General features: G+C 40.6%; 1 protein-coding gene and 1 long non-coding RNA gene across 3 annotated transcripts in view; one reads left to right on the top strand and one right to left on the bottom strand.

The window, feature by feature from the left end:
- Positions 1-23,966, top strand: part of LOC126856191 (INO80 complex subunit D) — a 424,295-nt gene that overhangs the window by 91,050 nt on the left and 309,279 nt on the right. Inside the window, exon 4 of one of the 2 annotated variants that reach the window (XR_007688335.1) lies at positions 14,459-14,470. The exons of the other annotated variant lie outside the window; for it this stretch is intronic. The gene's annotated coding sequence lies outside the window, so the exon portion shown is untranslated. Of the gene's footprint in view, positions 1-14,458; positions 14,471-23,966 lie in introns of those variants that run through there. 2 annotated transcript variants of the gene reach the window in all.
- Positions 23,002-23,798, bottom strand: LOC126856222 (uncharacterized). The gene is made up of 3 exons (XR_007688337.1): positions 23,699-23,798; positions 23,303-23,382; positions 23,002-23,048 (listed from the first exon to the last, which is right to left on the bottom strand). It is a non-coding gene; the product is annotated as an uncharacterized LOC126856222 (long non-coding RNA).

The raw sequence follows: 23,966 nt of genomic DNA, 5'->3' as shown, positions 1-23,966 counted from the left end.
GAGAATGTTTCGCGCTAGATACGATCGGCGGATGGAGTCACCAGATATTACAAGGCCAGCCTCCGCGAGAGGGTACATGAGGAGTAAGCTTTACCCTCGATCGGATTACCGAGCAGTACACACGCTTTAACAGATCTGCGATTTTTAATCGATGGGATAACACGCCGGCGAGCATTCATCGCATGAATCGCATCTGACGGGATACATTCGCACCACGTGCGTTTCGCCACGCATTTTGCAATCAAGAACGCTCGATGATTGATGCGATAAACTTGCGATACTGTCAAGGTTACAAGACGAGGCATTCGATCGCGATTATTTTCTCTGGAATTTTCATTATTGATATAATCTTGATTGTATCAGCAAATTTGTATGAATTCGATATTTTGCTAATTTTATTTAAAAAAGGAACAGAATATTGATTTAAAAAAAAAATATAATAATTATACAAAAGATAGTATTTCAAATAAAAAGAGCACAATAGATAAAAAAGTGTTAATAAAATTAGCTAAAAGAATTCGGGTTACTATCCAGGTATACATTTTTTTCAGATTTCGTTTTATTAGTTTTTATAATTTATTTTTGTATTGCTGCATAATTCTTTCCTATAAATTTTTCATGCGAATATAATATAATCAGTTAGGGAAAGATATCGGTTATTAATTAGATAATTATTAAAACTTTCTATTATCGTTATCTTTATATTTTAAGTATCTCATACATGTGACCTACTTTTCAAAAACAGTATTTAATTTGCAGCGTTGTATTAATCTCTAGTTCTCCGATACGAATTTATCTTTCATACGATTACCGATTACACGGAAGCGCCAGATGCATCCGTGGATGCGAATGAATTGCTGCATTCATGCTTTTGCGCCCGCGGGAGTGTTACATCTGGCCGTAACATTGGAGGAACGAGGGGAGAACGGGAGAGACGGGAACGAATCCCCCTGTCCCTCAATGGGAGCACCGCGTGATAAACGCACCTGTGCGCTTTTCAACGGTGAATGAGCCTCCCTCGCCAAGGGGAACGATTCGATATGAGTGGTTTGCGCCGCCGCCGAGGGGTGCGAAAACGCCCTCTTAAAGAGACACGCACGTCCACGCATCTGTCACAATCACTGCGGTATTGTCAGCAAGCTAGAGGCGATTTAAATAGGGTTAAACTTGCCCCCTACATCTATTCCCCCCGATACATTTGCGTGCCCGATCACGTGCATAGACGTCGACGGTGGTTCGTGAATTTCATGCTACTTCTGTTCTATATTTTTTACATCTAACAAGGATATTTTCAGCATAATAACATGATGAGAATTCATTTATATCTTTAATATGATAATTGTTCGGCAGATAAATGAAATACATATAATATTTATATTCAGATTAATTATTAGCATATCTGCAAAATTTTATCTTATAGGTAGTACAATATTTAAGCAATCAATTTAATGTCTTTGGTGTTCAAAATATTATTCAAAATTATCTAATAGAAAATTACTTAAAATTTTACATCTAAGATAATAATTTGCAGAATAACCGATTTGACGCTCATGACACAATGCTTCTGCGTTCTTTCACGTATCTTGACATTTCACGCGTGCGATCCTGCACGTGCGACTGCTTAGAATACCGCGTAATCCGAGAAGACGACCGTTTACGCGAGCGCATCACGCAACTTGGTTTTCTCACTCGTCTTGCCTCTATCCTTTCGTGCGTGCGGAAATCTTTCACATTTCTAGCGTCTCGACATGTATCCTTTCCCGTACACGACTCTTCCGGCGCTAAATGTAAGACGAGACCCGGAGGCTATGGATCCGTGCCGGTCGATCGCGTTCGAACGCGAGCTTAAGCACGTTTCGCGCACCACGCGGTATTTACCTGTCCCACGTTCTCGTAGCCCGATCTCTCAGGCTCTCGCCGTGTCAGCGCCCACATTTCCACCGGACGGATTAACGTCACGGTTGGTTCGAGATAACGTTACACAATCTGCGTATACATGTCCCACTTTACTAAACCGCGACTACCGATTAATTTTCTGTCTGATAAGGAAACTTAACGGCAAACGATGTCGCGGATAATATTCGCGGAAATCCAAAGTTTCTCCTGAGAAATACGATAAAATAGTGATCGGGATATCTGATTTGTTGATTTAACTAGATCGGCGGTCCGTTAATTCTCCGCAGCGCGTGTGTAAGACGAAACCGAGTGGAGGTTATCGATTGCCAGTTCTACGGGCACTTAAGTACGGTACACGCGCGGCGCAATGCATATTTGCTTGGGAAGAGTCGGCCGCCGGCAAGCTGATCTCTCAAACGCCCCACACATGTCAGCATCCAGATGGTTAGATTGAATTTCGTACGCGCACAACGCGTAAGTTTGAGATAATGTTGTGCGTCGATAAGATACGCATTCAACTTTTACTAAATTGTCGAAATCTTATTTCAAAGTATAATGCAAAATAGATTTTATATAATTTAACGCATATAAAAAAAAAATTTAATTTTGCGACGATTATTTTTTTTTTTAATTCATACTTGAATTTATATTATATAAATAATAAAAAAAATATTTAATTATACATATTTAATTAGACACACACACAAAAGTCACACAATTATTTCATTTTTAACGGAATATATTAAATATGTACAAAAGATTCTATAAAAGAGATAAACGGTCTACTCTGCTATATCTATGTTATACCACCGATGTACCAGAGCCTGAAAAAGAATTGTGAAAACGAGGGTGCTGCACCCCAAATTTTCTTTTATCATCGATAATGGTTGATCCAAGCAGGATATGGAACATAAGGACACTTGTCGTCTCTCACGCACGTGGCAAACGCGGCTCTTTTTCACATCCTGTACATCGATGACAAGCATCTCGTGAAGAGAGTATTCTCCTTCCATATTTATATTTTTACTTGTATTGAAAAATTTATATATAGATTTTTGCTTTCAAAAAATCGCATAAATTGTATAATTTTTTTGTTTAGCACAATATTATGCTATATATTTTATTAAAATAAACTTTAATTATAAAATACATTTCTTTATATCGTGTATCAATATTTCAAAACCTACCAGCTATTTCTCGCGATATCTTAAAACGCGCATCCATTATTACGCATCGTTCATCAGTCAACCCCCGCAATTTCTAATTTACCGCATGGAGATCCTGCGAGGCGGAGGAGGATAAGCGCGCGTTACGCGCTGCTTCCCATCAATTTCTTCAGCGAAATAACAGCGAACGGAAGCTCGCGCGTACAAGCGGAGGGTCACATGAGAGCAACCGGTATATAAATCTCCGCGGGGCATTTTTTCCGTCGATACGACTATGGCGATAGAACAGTTGGCCGAAGATACGAGCAGATTCAATCCCCTCTACTTACGGGGTAATTACGGCCTCTCTCGCCACCGAGGATATCCGGAAAAATTGCACACATTATTGGGAGGCTACTACGATTTCGTCTTACGAGGTTCGCGATCTGACGTAACGCGGCCTGTTCTCGAGTGGAACCGAAAATCCGTGTGCATCCTCTCACGCCATCGTATAGTCGCATCGTTTCCGCAGTGCTCACGTTCAGATAGCGTAACAGATGTCGAACGATGAGCATGGAATCGATTCGTCGAATACCGAAGTGGTAACGCGATGATGGAACATGATGAAAGAAAGAGAGGGAAAGAGAGAGAGAGAGAGAGAGAGAGAGAGAGAGAGAGAAAGATCCCGGAAAACCGGCGTGATGTGTAACGGAATCGTCGATCGAGCACCGACCGATGGATCGGGATCGATAGGTCGCGCGGCCGATGATTCGCCGCCATTAATTTCGATCCCGCGGATCGGGAAGAGTAGATTCCTCTTCGCGCGCAAATCTCGAACGAGATCTATCACTCGCGCGTGTGCAACGCGAAAAACGACGCGCACAAATGACGATAATAATGATAACAATAATGGTAACGATTTCTCTCTCTCTCTCTTTCTTTTCCTTGCTGACCGTGAGTCTGATTAGGATCGTGGGGATTATTGAGAATCGATGGAATCACGCAGAGGGGAGAATATATCGGGTTATTAATTCCAATAACCTCGCAGTCGGTATCGACTTGAGCCCGAGACGTGCGTTCTCGATTAAAAATCCGAGCGTATCTCTCGCTCCGTTGTTGCGCGGCTCAATGATTCATACGAGACTCGCAATTAATAACGACAGTGGGGCTAAGGTCTAAACCTCGGCCGAAAGTAGAGACAATCATTTAGAATCGCGTCGATGCTCGGCAATCGGGTTATTAATTATCACAGCGGTCTCTCCGTTCGGTATCGTTTCACTTATGTATTATCCATATTTATTTCGTAATCACGTGAAGTAATCGTTCTCGACGTCGATAATTATGGGAACTCTGGGATGCTCACGCAGCAATGTATCAACGAACGCAATCCAACATTATATTATTCAATAATATAATATCGATATATTTTTGTCCATGTTTCCATCATGTTTAAATATTTCGATAAATTATCTATACAGACAATTAATATTATAAGCAGAGATATGACTCTCTTATTATTCATGCGTCTTCCTTGAACTCGGAATAACTTTGCAGAATTCCTACATGGTGTTCAAATTTCAACTATTTGAGCAATCTTTTCCTGGTTCCTAACCGTGCTTCCGGCATATTTACAACCGATAATTATCAGTAAAGATCAAAAGATCGAACCCGAAATCTACAACATCATTTACGATGGACAGAACTATGTCGTTCGCAACGTATAGCGTTATTAATAATCTCAACATTGAGCATATCGTTCGAACCACGTGTTCTATCATTTCTCAAAGTTGAATGGTAATGGTTCTTGATGTATATATGATTCTCGTCGGTACGGTGACTAAAGGGCGACGCGTATTGCCCTTGATGACGAAATACCGATTTTATTAATTTCACCGATCTCTCGATACATGATTGGTCCACCGTTCGTTTCGCGTGACCTTAATAGCCGGCCAAACTGGTGCGAAGGAAGCATCAAAGGCGTGTGCTGCCGGCATGGTTCCTTGATCGTATACGATCGTTAATTATTCGTGCCACGATCGTGACGAAACTGCGAGACGAATTCGATTCGGTAAGTAGTCGAAATAATGATAATTGATGATAACGATAACGCTCATTATAACGCATTTATATGCAAATGACTTTAACGCGTTCGCGTCGCGTACGAACGCCCATAATAATCGATTTTGATGAGGCACGTCCATGTGAAAACGGAAATCAAGACTCGATTCTGCGCCGGGAGGACGATGAATTCCTCCGCGACGTGCGAAACCCACCTGGCGCTGGGTTGTATGCCCACTGCGGAGAGAGTACTTTTAACAAACGTGTATTACACCGCGTCGACGGCGGCGCACGAATATACCGTGTATGGTACTCGAGATGTACCGTGCGGGATACGATACATTTTGCAATCAGACTTTATTACATCGCTCGATTTACACCACGAATCGAAAGTCACGATCCTCCCTCGCCTCTCGCCCCCCGTCCTCCCTCCTCCCCCTCCCCGGGTTCGATTGGGCTCTGATATGTGCAAGGTGTATCTCTGCCTGCCTGCCTGCCTACCTGGATGACTCGATATCTTCGTAAAGAGGAAGAGGGCGAGGGAGCCAAGAGGGGACTCGAAGGGAGAGACGGCGGGCCTGATGTGGTCGAGTCTGTACCGTAAGGATGCGATCCGCGATCCGTGATCTCATACTCGCGCCTGTGTATGAATACGAGAAGAGGATATCTCAAAAGGGTGGGGGCAAAAGTAAGGTAAGAAGGACTTGCGGCTAATAATCATTAGCCGGGGAGATGCGGGAGCAGATATCAGTCGAGGTAATCATTGCGGCATTCGATCAAACGGACATCGGGATCTGAACCTTGCCTCTCGAACACGACGTACGCTTACGTTTCCTCGCATCGCGTTATGATATCGCCGCCGATTGCGGGAACGTCGGTGATCGCTGTTTGCGATCGTGTTAATCTCGCGCCGATGCTTCCGATAATAGTAGCATATGCGGTGCTATCTACTCGTCAATTTGTAATTAATAGCGCAATTATCGCGTTTGATTGTCTTTCTTTTCTTGTTATAGAATTGAAGTATTATTCAAAAAGCTCCTTTCTGTAATTATATAAGATGCAAAAAAATGTATTATTTTCCTTTATCGTAGGCAATTGTTAAACGTGAGATACTAATAATTGATATAAATTGTTATCAGAGATCGAGTAACTATTTTTAAGAGCGACTTCCTCTGAGAAAACATCCGATCGTTACTTGACCGACAATATCCTTTCAATCAACTATTACATTTTATATCGCAGTTTTTCGACGCTCATTCCGAGCAAGCGGTACCAATATCAGCACACGAAGCGGTCGAAGGGTCTATAATTTAAAACGGCGCCTCCATCCATTTTTGAAAACACGAGCAATTTTTTTGCAACCACGCGACCCCTTGTAGGGGGCACGGTTTAGGATGAGACGGACCAGACAAGGTAATTAAGCTTAACGCTCGCGCGCATCCTATAAGCTATAAGCCACCGACTCGCGATTCTCCCGTCTCTCCGCGACGTTTCGTCGTATAGAGTAGGTTTTGCCGTGGCTGCGTTCTGCGGTTTACCGCATGTCCAACACGGCCGCTACGAGGTCTGCGCCTCTATCTGCCATAAACCATCATTACGCTAGTATATACAAGCGCATAAGGGCAAGTCGGGGGATCGTGCCGCGCCAAGCCGAGCAGAGTCCGTGAAATTTCTGGTAATATTTCTAGAAGAGAAAGAAAGAGAGAGGAGGGAGAGAAACACGAGAGAGCGTTGATCTTCCTCACGGGAGTACATTGATGCATTTCCTTCACAGAAGCGTTCCTTCCTCGCACGCATAACGGTCGTGTTAATTTCGCGAAAACGGAAAATATGGAATATTTTAAAAACTGTCTCGTAAATAAACTACGGAATTTTCTTTAAGATAATTCGAGAGTTGATAGGGATATCGATCTTTGAAGATTACACTCTTCCTTTCTCGATAATGTAATATTAATATTTTCTATAACATTAATATCTATAATATTTACAGGTATCTTTCTTGCCTAGTCTGCGAAATTTGCTTCTTTCCTGAATACATCAGACTTGCGTAATTATGATATGAAAGAATCCACGAGAATGATGATAGGTGCAGCTCGTGAATTTCATCTTAATAGCGAATGACTCGATATCCGCGCGGCGCATTTTGCACATTTTGTTGCAGTTTAGTCGGGTGATAAGTAAACATCCTAGAGCATAAACGTAATAAGCCGCCACGTATAATGCGGCGTATAATTTACGTATCGAGCACGGTCTGAAAAAGCTAGTCTTAAGTATCGAGATAATTCGACTTCTTATCAAACCAGCGCCGGGTAGTTTCGTTCATTAGAGGAACGGCACAAGAAAAGCCGCGCACACGTCCCCGGTAACATTCAACGTAATAAAACGTGTTGTTGCTACCGCAAGCTTCTTCCGAACAGAGCCCGGCTACTTATCAATTACAATAATGGGACTATTAAATAATAATGGCGGACATGTTAGGTGGAAGGGCAAGCTTTTATGACTGCAACTTTTATAATGGAGTAGGTGTTAGACTGCTCACTCGGATTTATAGACGATGTAGTACAAACACCGTATCGGTGTCTTAAGAGTCGTTCTTCAATCTTGTAACGCTGACAAGATGAATTTCGCGTCGTGCATTTTAATTGGCGTAAAGATTCCATCAAATTTTCCTGTACACGTTTACCTTTTAGCTACGTTTTAATGGGAAAAATATTTCGATCGCGCAAACATTCACGCACAGCTAGCTATAAAATTTCTTTTTTATCCAAAATATCTCTTACAAAAATGATTTTAACAGGACTTTATATTTCTCTCGATTGCCGAATCGCATAAATATCTCGTAAAGATATCAGGTTTGTGTTAGTTTCCCGACTAATGCCGAAGACATCGATCGATTCCGATCAAGCGGCACGAGCGACAAAAATACAACGTCGATCGTGAGGAGTTGAACGGCTATCAGGAACAAATTTAATTCTCAATCGACGCGATTTGTTACGCTCGTGTGTTTAGTCGTTCCACGCGATGACCCGCACTGCGAACGTGTCATTTATTCGATTAGCTGCTTTTCTTATCGTTAGCTTTTATTGGGATCTCGACGTTTTTTCCTCGTTTCTTGTTTTATAGCACGACGTGATGTCATGGCTATGGATATTTAGTATCTCTCTGTTTCGACATTACGAATCGTAGTTAGGATTTTTTAAATCCTGTGGTCTCGCTGTTGATCACAAAAAAAGCTATACAACCGGATTTAATTAGACTGCTTGCTGCGAATATACCATCTGCGTTATTATATTCGAAATATGTCACGTCGATACCCGCTAAGTCGATAGCACAAAGAATCTTATGAATATTTTATAAATAATATATAATAAGTTAGCAAAATTATAAATTGCTTATTGCTGCTCTGTTGCCGATGTTTCCTCAGACTACTACTATATTACACGAGTTGATTATTAATTAAGACACAATAATCGCGAAAGTTAATCATTCACACTGGCTTATAAAGCTTATCCATTCGAAAAGAATTGCGATTAGTAATAGAAATAATACTATGTGGTGAATTCTGTTGGCCGATTTTCTAAAATTGTTCATAACTTCATGTAATTGTAATTTTCATAATTTCTCATAGGAATAAAATAAAATGCGTGTCGTATGCGATTAAGAGAGTGTTGATGAATCATACATATAAAAATATTAATGATCGCGCATTTTTTCGAGATTTTAATCCTGAGTCCTGACATTCCATTAACAAATTAATGACTGATTAATATTTAATGATGCTGTATCTGAATTTGATTTTTCTGGTGAGAATATCATGTTAACGAAAATATTTCTTAGGCTTATTCATGCATATTATTTTGAATACCAGCTCTTTACGGAAACTTATTACGTCTTCCATAGATTTATGTATATATTTACGTTTCGCCTTACATCTAATAGGTATCGTATATTGCGTAGGCAACTTCCTACGTTATTCGCCGCTATTCGCTATTAGCGAGAAACCAACTTCGATGAATACATACACGTTATATACAATACGTTTAGGTGGCGCTTATTGTTATCCACATAAGGATGCATTATGTATGCGTATATCAGACAAGGAAGAGATCTGCGTAGGCATTAGACGCCGCTATTTTTTTCACTTAATGTCCAAGCCGCGTATTGTCTATTACACACATTAATCTATTACTCATCGTGCGAAAGAAGTCGATATGTATGAGAAGATCGCGAGGAAAGCATGCGTATTTAATAAGAATGATGATTCAAGTATCAAACCCTACACTGGCTACGATCGGATAAGACTTTCACTATTAAATAACATCCATGGACGCCGTTGTGCGTGTGAAATAAACACATCATAGATTCTTACAATCAATCAAAATCATGTATAAACAACATATGAATCCAGTAGACATATTTTTTGAATTCTGTTCTTATATATTGCCTCCCGAGATATATCCGCATAATTTGAAGATAATTTGATGTATCGGGATGCCGTGAGTTTGTATCAGACTTCTCCGTTTTCCAGCGAGATCTAGATAATTTGTGATTAATTAGATATTATAAACGTTATTGATGGGAACAGCGGGGTCGCGCGGGCTCAAGTCGGGACTCTCGAACGATGCAAGGGACAGGCAGACGGACGGACGGACGGACGGATGGATGGATGGACGGACGGACGAATGAACGGACAGACGAACGAACGAGCGTTACGGAGAGATCAGATCAGAAACGGTAGGTGGTCCATCGAGACTCGCCAGCATCCACTCTCCGCCGAACAGTCTCGATCTGGTCATCTCTTTCAGCTCTCGCGCTCTCTTTCTTTCTCTCTACATCAAATCTTCATTCCTTCCCTCTTCCTCTTGCCGCTTCGACTCTCCTTCGCCACGTTTTCCATCTACCTCGCGCTTTCAGCATCTTTTTCGCCTCCCCGTCGCGCCTCTATCTCATTTTCTCTCCTGCATCTCTCTTCGTCGCTCTTACGTTTTTATCCCTTTTCCTCTTGCTATCTCGCCTTCTTTTCGCTGCATCTTCGTCGTATCCTTTTCTCCTCATCATTCTCTCCCCGTGATCCTCCGCGTCACCTCCCTGCCATCCTAACATCCCGCTCGACCGCCCTTCGGACCAGACCGGGTACACGGAACTCCTTCGTTGCTGCTGCCAACACACGATTCGACTACTCTCGACTACACCAACAACCGATACTGCAAGTACTTGCACCACTACCACGATTGATTTCTATATACATGGCGAGGCTCTTCGTGCCAGTGTCGTTCCGACCTTACGAGCTACGAGATGAAACCGGCAGCGCGAGGCACAGTCGAGCACCGATCGAATCTCGGGCAAGGATCTCTCCTCTCTTCTCTCTCTCTCTTTCTTCGATGTCGACGTGCGCGTTTTTACGGTGACTTTTTCCTGTTAAGGACAAACGATGCCTCATCCCGATCTTTCGTCCGATGCGCGCTTTGACCCGACAGGTCGTTACCTCTGGACCGATCATCCTGGTGGCCTCTTGACGAGACGTGACCGCCCCTGAAGAGACGGTCAGCTCGGGCAAAAGTTGCTGTAATGCCGCGGGCACACCAGATGCGGCGTCCGCACCGTAATTTTGTAAACACTCCCCATTCCCGTTTGCGGACGAATTAGAACCGCATTGCCTTCACGCATCGCTCGAATGCTGTTCGGTATAACATTCGGCTTCTGTCGAAAACGGTACCGATAGCGGGACTATGTGTTTTCGGAAATAATTCCATCTCGCGTTTTACACGCGAATGTCCGGATGATAAAGAATGTCCTAGAAGCGTGCAAAACTGAAACCGCGAATAGAAAACGGGACTACAATTATCGCGCTTGCATCGCGTATCCTGATGGTTCGCCAGATGGTTCCCGCGCACGACGGCAGCACGGTTACGCAGTGCTTTCGAGAGAAGAGCCTCGCAACGTCCTTATATCACTCTTCATATACTTGAAATACTTTTCTCCATTTACGATGCGGAGATTACATTAGCGGGATGCGCGTGCAGCCGGATGAGACGTAACGGCCATCTCGCCTCTTGGCTCTCACATCTCGTAATGTTCTTCTAATGAAATTCAACTCGTCGGCAGATATATCGGCAAGCCGGGAAAGATTCCAATGAAATGGAATCTTATAGGCGATGGGATTTGCGACAAAGAGAGAGAGAGCGAGAGAGAGGAAGGGAGAGAGATAGAAAGAAAATCCGTTTGTCCTGCGGCCATGTCCTCGACCCACTTGAACCATCGATAATAATTATTCCATGACGCTAAGCTATTGAAATTACCGTAGCATTGGAATTTAACGAGACGGCGGCTGATCCGAGAACAATGTTCGATAATTCGCGACCGTCCGAAAACAGGAAAGCGGAATTGCATCGCGTGACCGCGTGCACAAGCGAATGCATACCGTGTGTAAATTGGATGCCGCCAGCAGGTTGGGCAAGCAATTGGACGGCATTTGTTATGTCCTGCTTCTAAAGCACTAGAATTCCGACTCATTAACCCAGAATCTGGCGCGTTTTCTTTTCATGAAACTAGTTGACCAATAAGCGGATTACGTTCATGCTCGAACGTATACGTTTATTATTTCAGAATTATTTACGCAGCTAATTGCAAAGCGTTCATATTCACTTCTGTTTATAAACATTTTTAAGAACAGACTGCTCTCTCTCTCTTTTAATTTCACTTTACAAACAATCAATTAAATGATTTAGAAAATATGGTCGCCTTACTGACATCTTTTCGACTCAGAGGCAGCTATAATTAGATAATTTTTATCTAATATGTTGACAAAAACAGTTATAATTATATATATATATATATATATAAAATTTACACAAAAATCTTTGATATTATCAATTATTTCAATTTAGATATTTATTATTTTAATACATGAATTAATAGCTTTCGAAAAAAACTACTCTAAAAATGATAGTGTACAGTTTTAAGTGTTAACGTAACGGTAAGTTTGATACGTTTCCACATTTCGTGGTTATCATACCCGGTAATCATCGTTGTCATCAGCGCATGTACACTAATTTACTTTATCATTATTATTAATTACGACGCAGTGTTATAAAAGATGAACACTTAACATTCTTTCCGCGTTGATTATTTACGCGTATAGATGCACACGCGTTTATGTACCGGCGTAGAGCGATCACACGGGGTCTCTCTCTCTCTCTCTCTTTCTCCTCTCCGTTTCTTTTCGTTTTCCACGTGGATAAACATAAGCATGAATCATCTTGTAGGTGCTTGCTCGTTTACACTCGTCGTCCGAAGGACGGAAAAATTAGACGTTCGCCAAGTGTCTACATGAGAACCACGGTAAAGACAAACTCGACTTTCTCATTAGACGACAACATCACCGAGGTTGAGCTCTCTGGAATTCCAGAGGGAGATATTACGATTATTGGTCCTCGGGCCAGAGGAGGTTGCGCGAGTCGAGGAAGGACTGAGAAAAACAGAATGAGGCAAAAGTGCGATGATTGTATGTAGAGAAAAAAGCGTATCCGCGAAGACAATGTTCTTTGCAAAATGAGGCTAATAACGTGCGAATGGAAGAATGAAAGATATTCAGTATTCTTCAGTATAACCGTAGAGGAATTAATCCCGTGTTCGAGGTCATCGCGTTGACCGATGAATTTACCGTGAAAATAATATCACATTCGTTTCGCCGATAACAGTTCGTACGTTCCTTATAACGCGTATGAGGATGTAAGAAAGTACCGGAAGATATAGCTTTTTCGATGTGATCGAGTTAGTTCCTTGGAATTCGATGTGAAATAGGTGCCACGGTTAGTGGCTATATCCGTGACGATGAAAGGGAGGGACAAAAGGGGAAAACAGATGGATCGAAGGTAGGCCGTACAATGAAACAAAGAGAATCGCGCCAAAGAGTAAGAGGAAACAACGAGAGTGGAGGAGGGTTACGCCTGTCGGCACGAGCTCTTTCGATATCGTCTGCTCTTCACGCAGGTCTCGTAATTACCCGTCGATCGCGGAGAGTGAGAGAGACTCTAGTCTCGCTCAGCTGACTTCTATTTCGAAGTTTTTTTTTCTCCTCGACCGCCACCGTCCTTCTTTTCACGGCACTCGCTTTTTTCGTTGCATCGCGCGGACCTCAAGATGAACCCGTTCCCACCCTCTTCACCGGCTACGTGACTACGCGGCTCTCCTGTCCACCATCGGGAGAGTTACATGTCGTCTGTCTTCAGGTTCGTTTGTGGTAATTACGATGGCGGGTACATTGAACTCATCGCGGAGCAGACGCGCGGTTCAAAAATATTTTGCTCGATACACAGCAAGAAAGAAAATGTAATCTTAATGTCTACAAATTTATTACCGCAACATAATGCTCGTCTCGGATTTTTTTATTAATTAATTTACATAATTACGTAAAAAAAGTTTTGTCACAGATTTCATCGACAATTATGATTTTAGAATTTTTATCAGATTTCATCGTTTTCGTGAATCCACTCGTGCTCGTATCCATAGAACTGTATCATGCAGAGAATTACGATATGGAGAACCACTGTCTCGTAATATTGCACAGTCGGCTACATTGGTGGATCGTTAATGAGGCTTCGATTAGATCGGTGCGATATCGAGGGACCGAAGGATTTGCGAGGCATTGAAGTAACGAATCGTGAGACACGGTGGAAAGTATTTCTTAGTCATACACTCATACAATGCAAAATGTGCATTTTATTTTACCTTGAAGTAGTAATAATAATGACATAAAATAATGGAATTAATTTTACGTTTTATAATACACATCAAATGTAAGCACATATGTATAAGCAAACGTTTTGAATAAAATGCATACAGTGTGAATGTCTTTCAATATTTATTTTCAGGAAGAAAATAAGTGTCATACTTCTCATACATATTTGAATGCTAATTTATGATTGCCTATTAATTCACTGCTGAATTCGCTGTAATCTTAATCAAGCAACACCGTGGACACTAATCTTTCGGCATAATTTTATTTTATTCTTTTTCTTTTTGTAATTATATTTCGGCAGCATGATTCTCTCCCTCTATCTTACCACGTTTTATTATTGCGCAAATTGTTTATTGGCGAAATGCCAATGTCGATAAGCTGACGTTGGACCGGTGCGAGAGTAACGCCCACAAATTTTTTAATTCCCTATTGGTATTCTGCTGAAACGGGATCCGAGGCGATTAGTAAGTCAGGATCAGACGTGACAGATCATTAATTGCATTTATTGAGCCCGGTAATCGAGAGGGCAGCCGAGGCGTGGGTCGACGTTGAGGGGGTAGGTCGAGGTCGGCCCGGACGAAGAAGAGAGAGAGAACGGAACAAGGAAACCGACAGAGAGAAAAGAAGAGAGAGAGAGAGAGAGGGAAAAAGAGGAGGCAGGATTCGAGGCTCTCGATCGGATCGCGACGAGGACAGGTTTCGTTCAGCAGCTTTTACGAGTCCGATCGCGGTGTTATTAGTACGACGTTTTATGGCGGCCGGATTGTATTCTGGTGGCAGGCAGCCTTGCGCGTTTGACGTTTAGTATTTAGTATGGCCGGGCACCATTTACAGGTGCACACGCTAGACGAGGACGACGCTCTTTACAAGATCATCCGAATAAATTAAACAGTCGAAAGTGAGCGGAGCCCGGGCGGAGAACGGGTTTATTGCTTGCTACCGATAACATCGGGCCTAATCTATCGCCTATCATTTATTACTCTTGTCCCTTACGTTTCATGAAAAAGTATCTTGTAATTGGGAGGAGATGAAGAAGAAAGAAACGATGACCGAATCGACAAGGGGACAATTTGAAGAATCGATCGTTAACATAGTCTGTTGCATGAAAAATGCGAGCACGCCTCATCACGTCGCGCACAAATTTAGCTCGATTCGCGCCTATTTACCGCCAATTATCTACCCAACGTTTATATTCAATTTGTCTCTTTGTATAAAAAAGAATTTATTATAAGCCCGAAATAGAGTTCGGCGAGAGAAAAGAAAGAGAGAGAGAGAGAGACACGATCCTGCTGTGAGGAAGCAACGTCGCGAAAAGCGGTCCGTTCGATTTCGGGGGCAAATCGATGTCGAATCGAAGATCGCTCTGCGAGGTAACGGAACCCACTCGTCAATGCCCCGTAAATGTTCCATCGCTCGGTAAATAATTGACGTCGTAAAGAATGGCGTGTGAGAAGAAGTGAGAGAAGGAGAGAGAGAGAGAGAGAAGCTTCGGAAAACGCGCGCCACGAAAGCATTCATTTGCAACGGAACGATCGTCGGCCACGTTCTTCTCGCGGATCAGAGATCGCGATAGACATAAATAATCGAAAACGATGTCGATATTCTCTTTGCGAACGATTCCTGTGTCGGCTCTCAATGCTGTCGATGGTGCTCAAACGCGACTACCGAATGAACGTAGAATCGCAAGAGAAAGCGAACTTTAAAATATTAACAAAATGCACATTTCTTTTTACAATATTTTATTGTTAAAAACATGCCAGTGATTTACATAATAGTAATTTACATAATATAATTATTATTCCTGGCAATAAAATATTTAATAACAATAATTAAAAATATTTTTGCAAACAATTCTAAAGATTTTTTATTTAAAAATAAAGAAAAGATAGATTACAACACACAAGTCTTAAAAAATTAATTTTAGAAATATTGTAATAAAGAATTTTAGCATGTCAGTTGTGTTATGCAGATTGTGTAAGATTTATTCTTTAAATATTACAAAATATAAAAAAATATATATTTTACTTTACTTTATTTAGATCATTCTACAATATATTTATGATAATAAGCGATGCATATGTTCTTTGGAGAATTATAAAATCTGTCCGAGAGAAACAATAATCAACTGCGATGTCAGTTGACGGATAGGTGTAACCGCTTGTGCGCGATTCTCACTTTCGCTTATCGCGAAATCGCGCGTAATAAAGTCGCCCGGTCTCTCTGAAATATACTAAACCTCCTGCTAAACTGCGTCGCGTAACTTTAATTAATATTCGTGTCGTTTCCCGCGAGCACGAGATCGGGCGCATGAGAAACACTTAAACGCGACTGCTTAATGACGTTGACCTGGAATTTTTGGACAATTAACAGAGCGAGTCTGCCTCCGTCGCGAATTTCTCCGTCGCAAAGTTTAAGACAGATAACGAGGGTCTCGCCTCGGTAACAATTATCGAGCGTCGAAAATCTTGGTGCTCTATCCCCACTCGCCTTGGTCTCTCACAGTCCTCTGATAATTTGCTTCCCGCGATCCTCTCTCTTTTATGTCGCGCGGCCGGACATATATCTACACCTGTATCAAACCTGAAACCGCCCACACATCGAGTACCTATCGGCGCTAGATCGACGCGACAATCGAAACAGTAGTAGATATTCCGCACAAAGAGACTTTGTTTAATCTGTTCGCGTACGTTCTCGATATAATAATCGCATGACGGAGCGACGCGTTCAATTTGCGAAACGAAGCCTCGCGTTTCTTTGAAACATTATATATTATATCGTCGGCTCCGAATAAATAATCACCCTCGCCGATGGTGGTCGGGTTGAGAATTGAATCGAGTTTACGCAGTCGGCTACCTGGGTTCTCATTGCCGAACGAGCGACGCAATTTTTTGCGCAACAAAGCGCTAAATGCTTAACGCGCATAAATACGTTTTGAATAAATGACCCGGTCCCCGGAGGCGGTCCTTCGCATCGCGACTTCACAGCATACGTTTCACCTGGTGCTGCGCGCCCGAACCTGCATCTACCTGCCTGCTCGACTCGGCGCCGACCTCGCCTCGCCTCATCGTTCCGTATCTGCGCTAGAATCGTAAAGGCATGAGTTTTACGATCCGTCCTGTGAAATTAATACACGTGTCTTGCATTATCTCGAATTCGGTGCCGATTATATGCCCGAGAAAGAGAGAAAGAGAAGAGAGAGAGGAGAAAAGGAGGTTCCGAGCGACGTGATCAACGCAACGTGTGCTTTTATTCATTCTCCAGTTTCGAGTTACTTATATGCGCCGTGTCGCGCTCGCTAATTGATCGCCGAGCGACTCGAGGTTTAGCTCCTCATTATTGTAATGGATAATAAAGCCGACCGCGTAATACCATCATGTCATCGTTCAATCATCTCGAGTAATTGATGCAACGCGAAGCGAGAATATATAGACAGATAATAGAATGAGGGTGACATCCACCCACACAATCTACATACAAAAAAAAGTGTTTTCAAGATTATTTCTTAATAATGTTGCATTAATATATCGCAAAAATATATCTAAATAATAAATGTAGATTGATATTGCGAAAGCTTGTACATTTTAACAAACGATTTTATAATATTTATTCTTTTATATTCTTCATTTCACACGATTATTAAAACATCATATTGTTCAATGTATTAAATTATTATTATCACTAATATAAAAATATTATCGCTTTGCGATACATTCTGCAATTATTCGATGATTTAGAATTGTTCGACGAGGGATATAGTTGCGAAAGATTTAATAGGAAATAAAGGGGAGCTCGCTCTTATTACCGATAGATCGAGAACAGATGAAGCAGAACCCTTTGTTAATCTTTCTGACCGACGATTTTGTAACGCGAACGATCTTAGGCGTAACCCCACCGTTCGATGCCCGTAATTGTCTGGGACGCGAAACTTTCTGGCGCACCAGAATGGTTGTTGCAACTTTTGCGGAATGACGAAATTGATTTAAGTATACCGTCTCTATGACATTTTAGTTTATGTTCTTTTTACTGACTTTCTCTGATAAATATATATACTTGAAAAAAATAAGGCAATTATACCGAATATCTTTGTAATCAATTTTATCTCTTTCTATTCTGGCTACTCTAAACTCTTTAAAAAATTTCGAGTTTAGCATTTTTTAGAAAATTAAAATTAAAATAAAACAATTTTCACACATAAATACATTTCCTTAAAATAAAAAAAAAAAATTTAATAAATAAGTGAAAATTTGATGATATCTTTAAATATACGTTTATAATTAACCGTTACAATTAAAACGATAAAACATTTGAAAAACATTTGGCGAGAGACAGAGAGGAAAAATGGCAAATAATATAAAATAAAGAAAAATGTTAAGCTTTCGTGTAACTGAAGCGGGTCAAAGACGCGAGGCGATATCGCGACAGGACGTATGTCGTCAGCATGTGTCGAAATATGTTCAAAGAGCCTTTTTCTCGAGGACAATGGCGCGACAATGGTGGTGTGTCTCAGAGGATGTAAAGTACCCACACTACTTCCTCAATGGAGATTGTCGTTGATGGTGCAATGAGGAGGACCGCGTTGAAACACTGCACGAGATTCATAAAGTTGCATTCTCACACATTCTTTTGTGTCTGCGCGCGATACGTATTTCGGATCGCGGCCGAAGATGCACATTAGCGCTAACAACGTTGTAAAAAGCTACCGAAGCGAAACCTTCGTTCCATCCTCGACGGACGTTGAACGCTCGAAATGCAGACAGATCGTATTCGTGAATATCTGGCCCCGATACAGATAGGGTAGATATGAATATAATGACGAGGCTGGCTCGTTTGAGCAAGAGGTACACGTCTATTCGAAGATACTAACTGAGATGGTATCTCGGCATCCCGCTGGGGATACCCGTGATGTATCGATCCTGTACGGTTCTGGACGACCACTCGGGGGCCTCTTTCGACAATCGCCATATCGTCAACATAGGACTGCGGCTCGCGTGGATTCCTGGACACGAGTTCCCGGTGTAACAACGATATCGATGCCGAATCGACGCCTCAACCACGCCGAAATAGTACAGATCCCTAAACGCGTCCTCGAATTTTTCGGCCGAATGTTTGGAGACGCGCCAAGTGATATCATGTTAACGAAAACGGTGATATCAAATCGCGATACAAATGTCGGGAAATATTTTCCGCGTTTTTAATCCACGAGAAATACGTGGATATTCCAAACGTTAACGCCGCGTTTTAAAATTATAATTGCGTCTGTAGTAGTAGATTCAGACGGTAACGTAGTCAGATCGGAATTCCACGATGAGGTCTTCCGATTGCACGCAATGTATAGAGAAGAGTTTATATCACGACAGCTTCTTCGGAAGATATCGGAGAAGTTGTATCATATACACGCGAATCTTTCATCTTTATTATAGATGTTATAAGCATATGCAAAATATAAATGCAAAAATGCAAAATAATCATGTGCGACGTAATACTTTTAATCAAACTTAATTAGAATGTGCAATATTAAATAAATTTATCACATCGTGAATATCGACGATAATCGATTAGTCGAAGATTTCAAATAATAAAAACGAAGCACCTATAATTACTTTGCCGTCGTTGCTTTGAATATGCAAAATAAGAATTATTCGACAGGGTAACGACGGACGTAGAGAGGGTTCGTTTTGAAACCGGAGCCCCCTCCAAGAGGAGTCACGCATGGTCAAAGCCACTAATGGTACGCTAATAGCCCCGTTTCTCCTAGTTTTAATTTATCGCCTCGCGTTTCAGCGGCTCCGACAACGGCCTCAACGACGATGATTGCGTCGCGATATTTATACGAGGTGGTCCGCACTGCTCAAAGCACGTGAGGCGGCGTGACATGATGAATTTGTCACGCGTTGGGTCACGCTACGTACACACACACGGACACACACTCGCGCGCGCACTACGAATTCACACGATTTTTCTTTCTCTCGCATGTCCAGCTTTTTCCTTCTCAGCTCCTCGCGACTAGATCTCCGTTTCTTTTCCTCTCCTGCAGGGTTTACTCGCGAGACGATATAATAAATTTCCTGAATCCGAGGCGCACGAAGGGATACCGCCGCCAACGCTCTCCGTTCGCGACAACATTACCTCCGGTGCCAGTGTTTAGCAATGAGGCATCCCGTTTCCCTTGTAGAGATAATATTCCGCGATGTATTCCAAATAAATAGGGATAATTATGATTATTATCTCCAGCAAATAGTCAAGAGCGCAATTAACCGTTCAAATCCTAGCTCGCTCGTTGATACGAAATATCGAAATATATTGCGTCCGTACTCTCTCTTCCAATTTCAAAAGAGTAGTAGTTTAGATAACAGATTTTATCGCTGAAGTAAATTAAAAAGCAAAAAGTGAGAAAAAGTGAGAAATGATAGAAATAAAATTACACGTATAGAGTGTACGACTTGATATAATTGAATGGGCAGTAAATATTAATTAGATGTGAGATTATAACACTTATCAAGTTTATTCAAGAGATAGGTTGGACCTGATACGATTCATTACCCATAAACTTGTGTTTCTCAAAAAAAAAAAAAAAATGAACTAGAGTAAATGAATCAATTATTTTGAAATTTAAAATAAACTATATATACATATCTATACATCTGAGAAAGTAATTAAGAAGAAAGACAAATCGTAGAATTTCGCGACTGTGGGAACGACCAATCGTCGCGCTCATCGATTCGTATGACGAATTTGGAAATCAAAGATCGTCGACATTGTCGGTCAATGATGACGAAAATCGAGCTCGTGCCGTGAAACCGGAAGAAATCGCGGGCGTATCTCGGTTTCCAGAAAATCGGACTCTTCCCTCTACTCATCCCGGCGGTCGTCCAAGCCGGGGGTCTCGGCTTACAACGAGAAATCGCGATGGCCGCGGTGCGGACAAGGTAAGAGCGCGATACAAAGGTTGGATCCGGCGCAAGCAAGGGCATGCGCGAATCCGCGTCTAATCACGAGTTTAACGCTTTTTATCACGGCTCGCCGGGCTTCTTTCGCGCCGAGATCGTTTTCCCACAGTCACCGCGATACCATCGCGCACAGTCGGGGCATGAAATCGACGCTGCTCGGCTCATTCACCTCTCTCTTTCTCCCTTTCTCTGTCTGCCTGTCTATCTCGATTCAATGTCGACAGTCAGCGGTAGCAATCGATCGCGTTACTAGACGCAATTTCGCGCGAAAACACCGAAACCGCCTCGCGCCGATAAGGCGTTGGTAATATTGTCGATCGGCGAGCTTGATGCTAACAGATGATCGATCCGATCGTTCTCTTTACACCACGAGCCTTCTCGACTGGCAAGATTATATCGACGATCAATCGTTCGTTTATTAAATACGCACCGACTACCAATCGAACTCTGGTGTGTACTTAGTAATTATCATTGTCGTTTGTATTATGTGGTGCACGATAAACTAGTCGTTATCTGTCCGCGGCATATACAATTAAAACGCAAATTAGTCGTTTCCGTCAAGCTCGATAGCTCGATCGTATCGCGATCATTTTTAAACTGACGGGTTTATTGCGAGCGCTCGAGTGGCGGCGAATCGACGCGTTTGTCAGGATTTTTTGTTGCCGCGCCGCGTGTCAATTAATTAAACGCGCACGTAACGGGATAATCGTTGTCTGACATTATTGCCGGCGTTAAAAGTCGATTTGTAAAGCATGCACTTCGACGCGACCAACAGGTTTCAATCGCTTACGCACGATTATCGACGTAATGCATTTTCGGTTACGCTTCCATGACTAATTGTGATATTTATTCCACCTGCGCTAATCGATTGTATGCTAATTGATTTTGCATTAATTCATTCCTATTGACGGTCAAATGACACATATTACATATTTTCGTATAAATAATGCGCTTAATTCCTTTATTTCCTTGTAAAATTATTATATATATATATATATATATTATATAGTTTCAAATAAAATTAATTTTAACATATCTAAAATTTTATTGAATTGTTTACATATCCATAATTTAGGATAGTTACTTCTCCTATTCCTTTTCCTCTATTCTTTTTCTTGGCTATAACCGCGTGCCCTAACCGCGTGCCCTAACCGTGTGCCCTACTCGCGTGCCTTATTCGCATGTCTTATTCCCGTATGCTACTCAAGTGCCGTAATAAAAAGCACCATAGGCTGCTTCCGTTGGGCCAGTTAGACCTACCTTTCGTTGATCCTGGCCATATTGATTCTAGCTACATCTAGAGATGTAGCTTCGATCTCTATCAGAGATCGATGAAGAAAAAAAATTCCTTCTGTTGCCGGCTAATTATTGTCGCCGGGATACATGAACATAATTTTATGCTCATTTATGACATGACAGTTTGTCATGCATCGTTTTAATATAACTTTAACTTTAATCAATTTAATGCCAAATTATCAATCAAATTTAATAACTGATTGAAGTAATAATGTTTGATTTTAATGAAATAAAATTAAATAAAATTATAAAAATATATAAAATATTTACATATAAATAAATAAAATGAATAAACTTTTGTTGTGTCACATGGATAATTTGACGATTTAATTGATTGAAGTAATAATGTTTAATTTTATTTTATTAAAATTAAACATTGTTACCTCAATCAATTAAATCGTCAAATTATCCATGTGACACAACAAACGTTTTATTTATTTTATTTTAACATAAATTACATCATTTATTAATTTTATTTTATATATTTTTATAATTTTATTTTATTTTATTTTATTAAAATTAAACATTGTTACTTCAATCAATTAAATATTATCGTCAAATTACCCTTATGACACATAAATGCTTTATTCATTTTATTTTAATATAAATTATATATTATTATAAATATTATTAGAGTAAAACGATGCATGACAAAATTGTCAAGGCTTTTATTGATATGATAATAAAGATGGATGGGCTATGAAAAATATTTTATATTTTTCTCAACTTTTTGTTTTAATTTATATTTTAAATTATGTTTCTAATATGTTTTAAAGTATATTGAAACTTATTTGGTTTCATCTATTCTAGCCCATCCATTTTGAGGCAACGGATTTATTTACAATCTACAATCTACACTTGCATCTACATAATATCTACGGATCCGTCACCTTAAAATAAAATAAAATTTATCACTCACCGGCACTGATGCGCAACAGCGGAGATTTGGTCTTGAGGCTACGTTGTCTGCAACACACAAATATAAAATCCAAATTATAGCGACGTTTAAAAAAATTAATATTTCAAAAAATTATTATTGTACGCATCAAATTTTATATCTGCATATAATAATAAGGTATTTAAATATGAAATAATTTTATAAATTTAAAAATAAACTTTTATAGTATGAGTCTCTCTTGTTTATATTATTCAAACAATGATCGAATCAAATTTATGCATGCGCGGGATTTAATAATTAATATAAAAATAATAATACTCACCCTTGGGTTGCTCCGCCGGTGCAGGATGCCTCTCCTAGGCCTCCTCCTCCTCTCGGAATATTAAGGGTTGTTAGGTTGATCTGTAATACAAATAAAACCAAATTGTAGCAGCGCATAAAATAATTAATATTTCAAAAATTTTATTGCATGCATTGAATTTTATATTTGATGCATATAATAATAAACAGATTAATAAAATAATTTTATAAATTTTGAAAAAAGACACTAATAACTAATAATTTCATATAAAAGCTATAATTTAAAATAAAAACCTTTTCCTCTAATTTTCTCTTATTTAAATCATATAATTACAAAATCAAATTACGCGATTAATTTTTTAATTTAAATTGCACGTGCGCAATTAATAAATAATTAATATACAAATAAATTACTGACCACAGAGCTACTCCACCGATGCTCGATGTCTCTCCGAGGCCTCCTCCTCCTCTCAGATTGATTCACACGCGCGATACTTTAAACGGCACTCCCGCACTTTTATTAAAAGATACTACCGCACTTGTACACGCGATACTTTGAAAGATACTCCCGCACTTTCAATCTTCGGCACGATCGAACCCCGTTTCACACACGTGAATCGTACTGCGAAGCGAAAAGTATTTCTTTATTGCTCGAACGTTGCTGTATGAATGACAACAAGGCTATA

This window comes from Cataglyphis hispanica, chromosome 18 (genome assembly GCF_021464435.1).
Source record: "Cataglyphis hispanica isolate Lineage 1 chromosome 18, ULB_Chis1_1.0, whole genome shotgun sequence".
Classification (NCBI taxonomy): domain Eukaryota; kingdom Metazoa; phylum Arthropoda; class Insecta; order Hymenoptera; family Formicidae; genus Cataglyphis; species Cataglyphis hispanica.
This window is presented reverse-complemented; position numbering and strand designations above follow the sequence as displayed.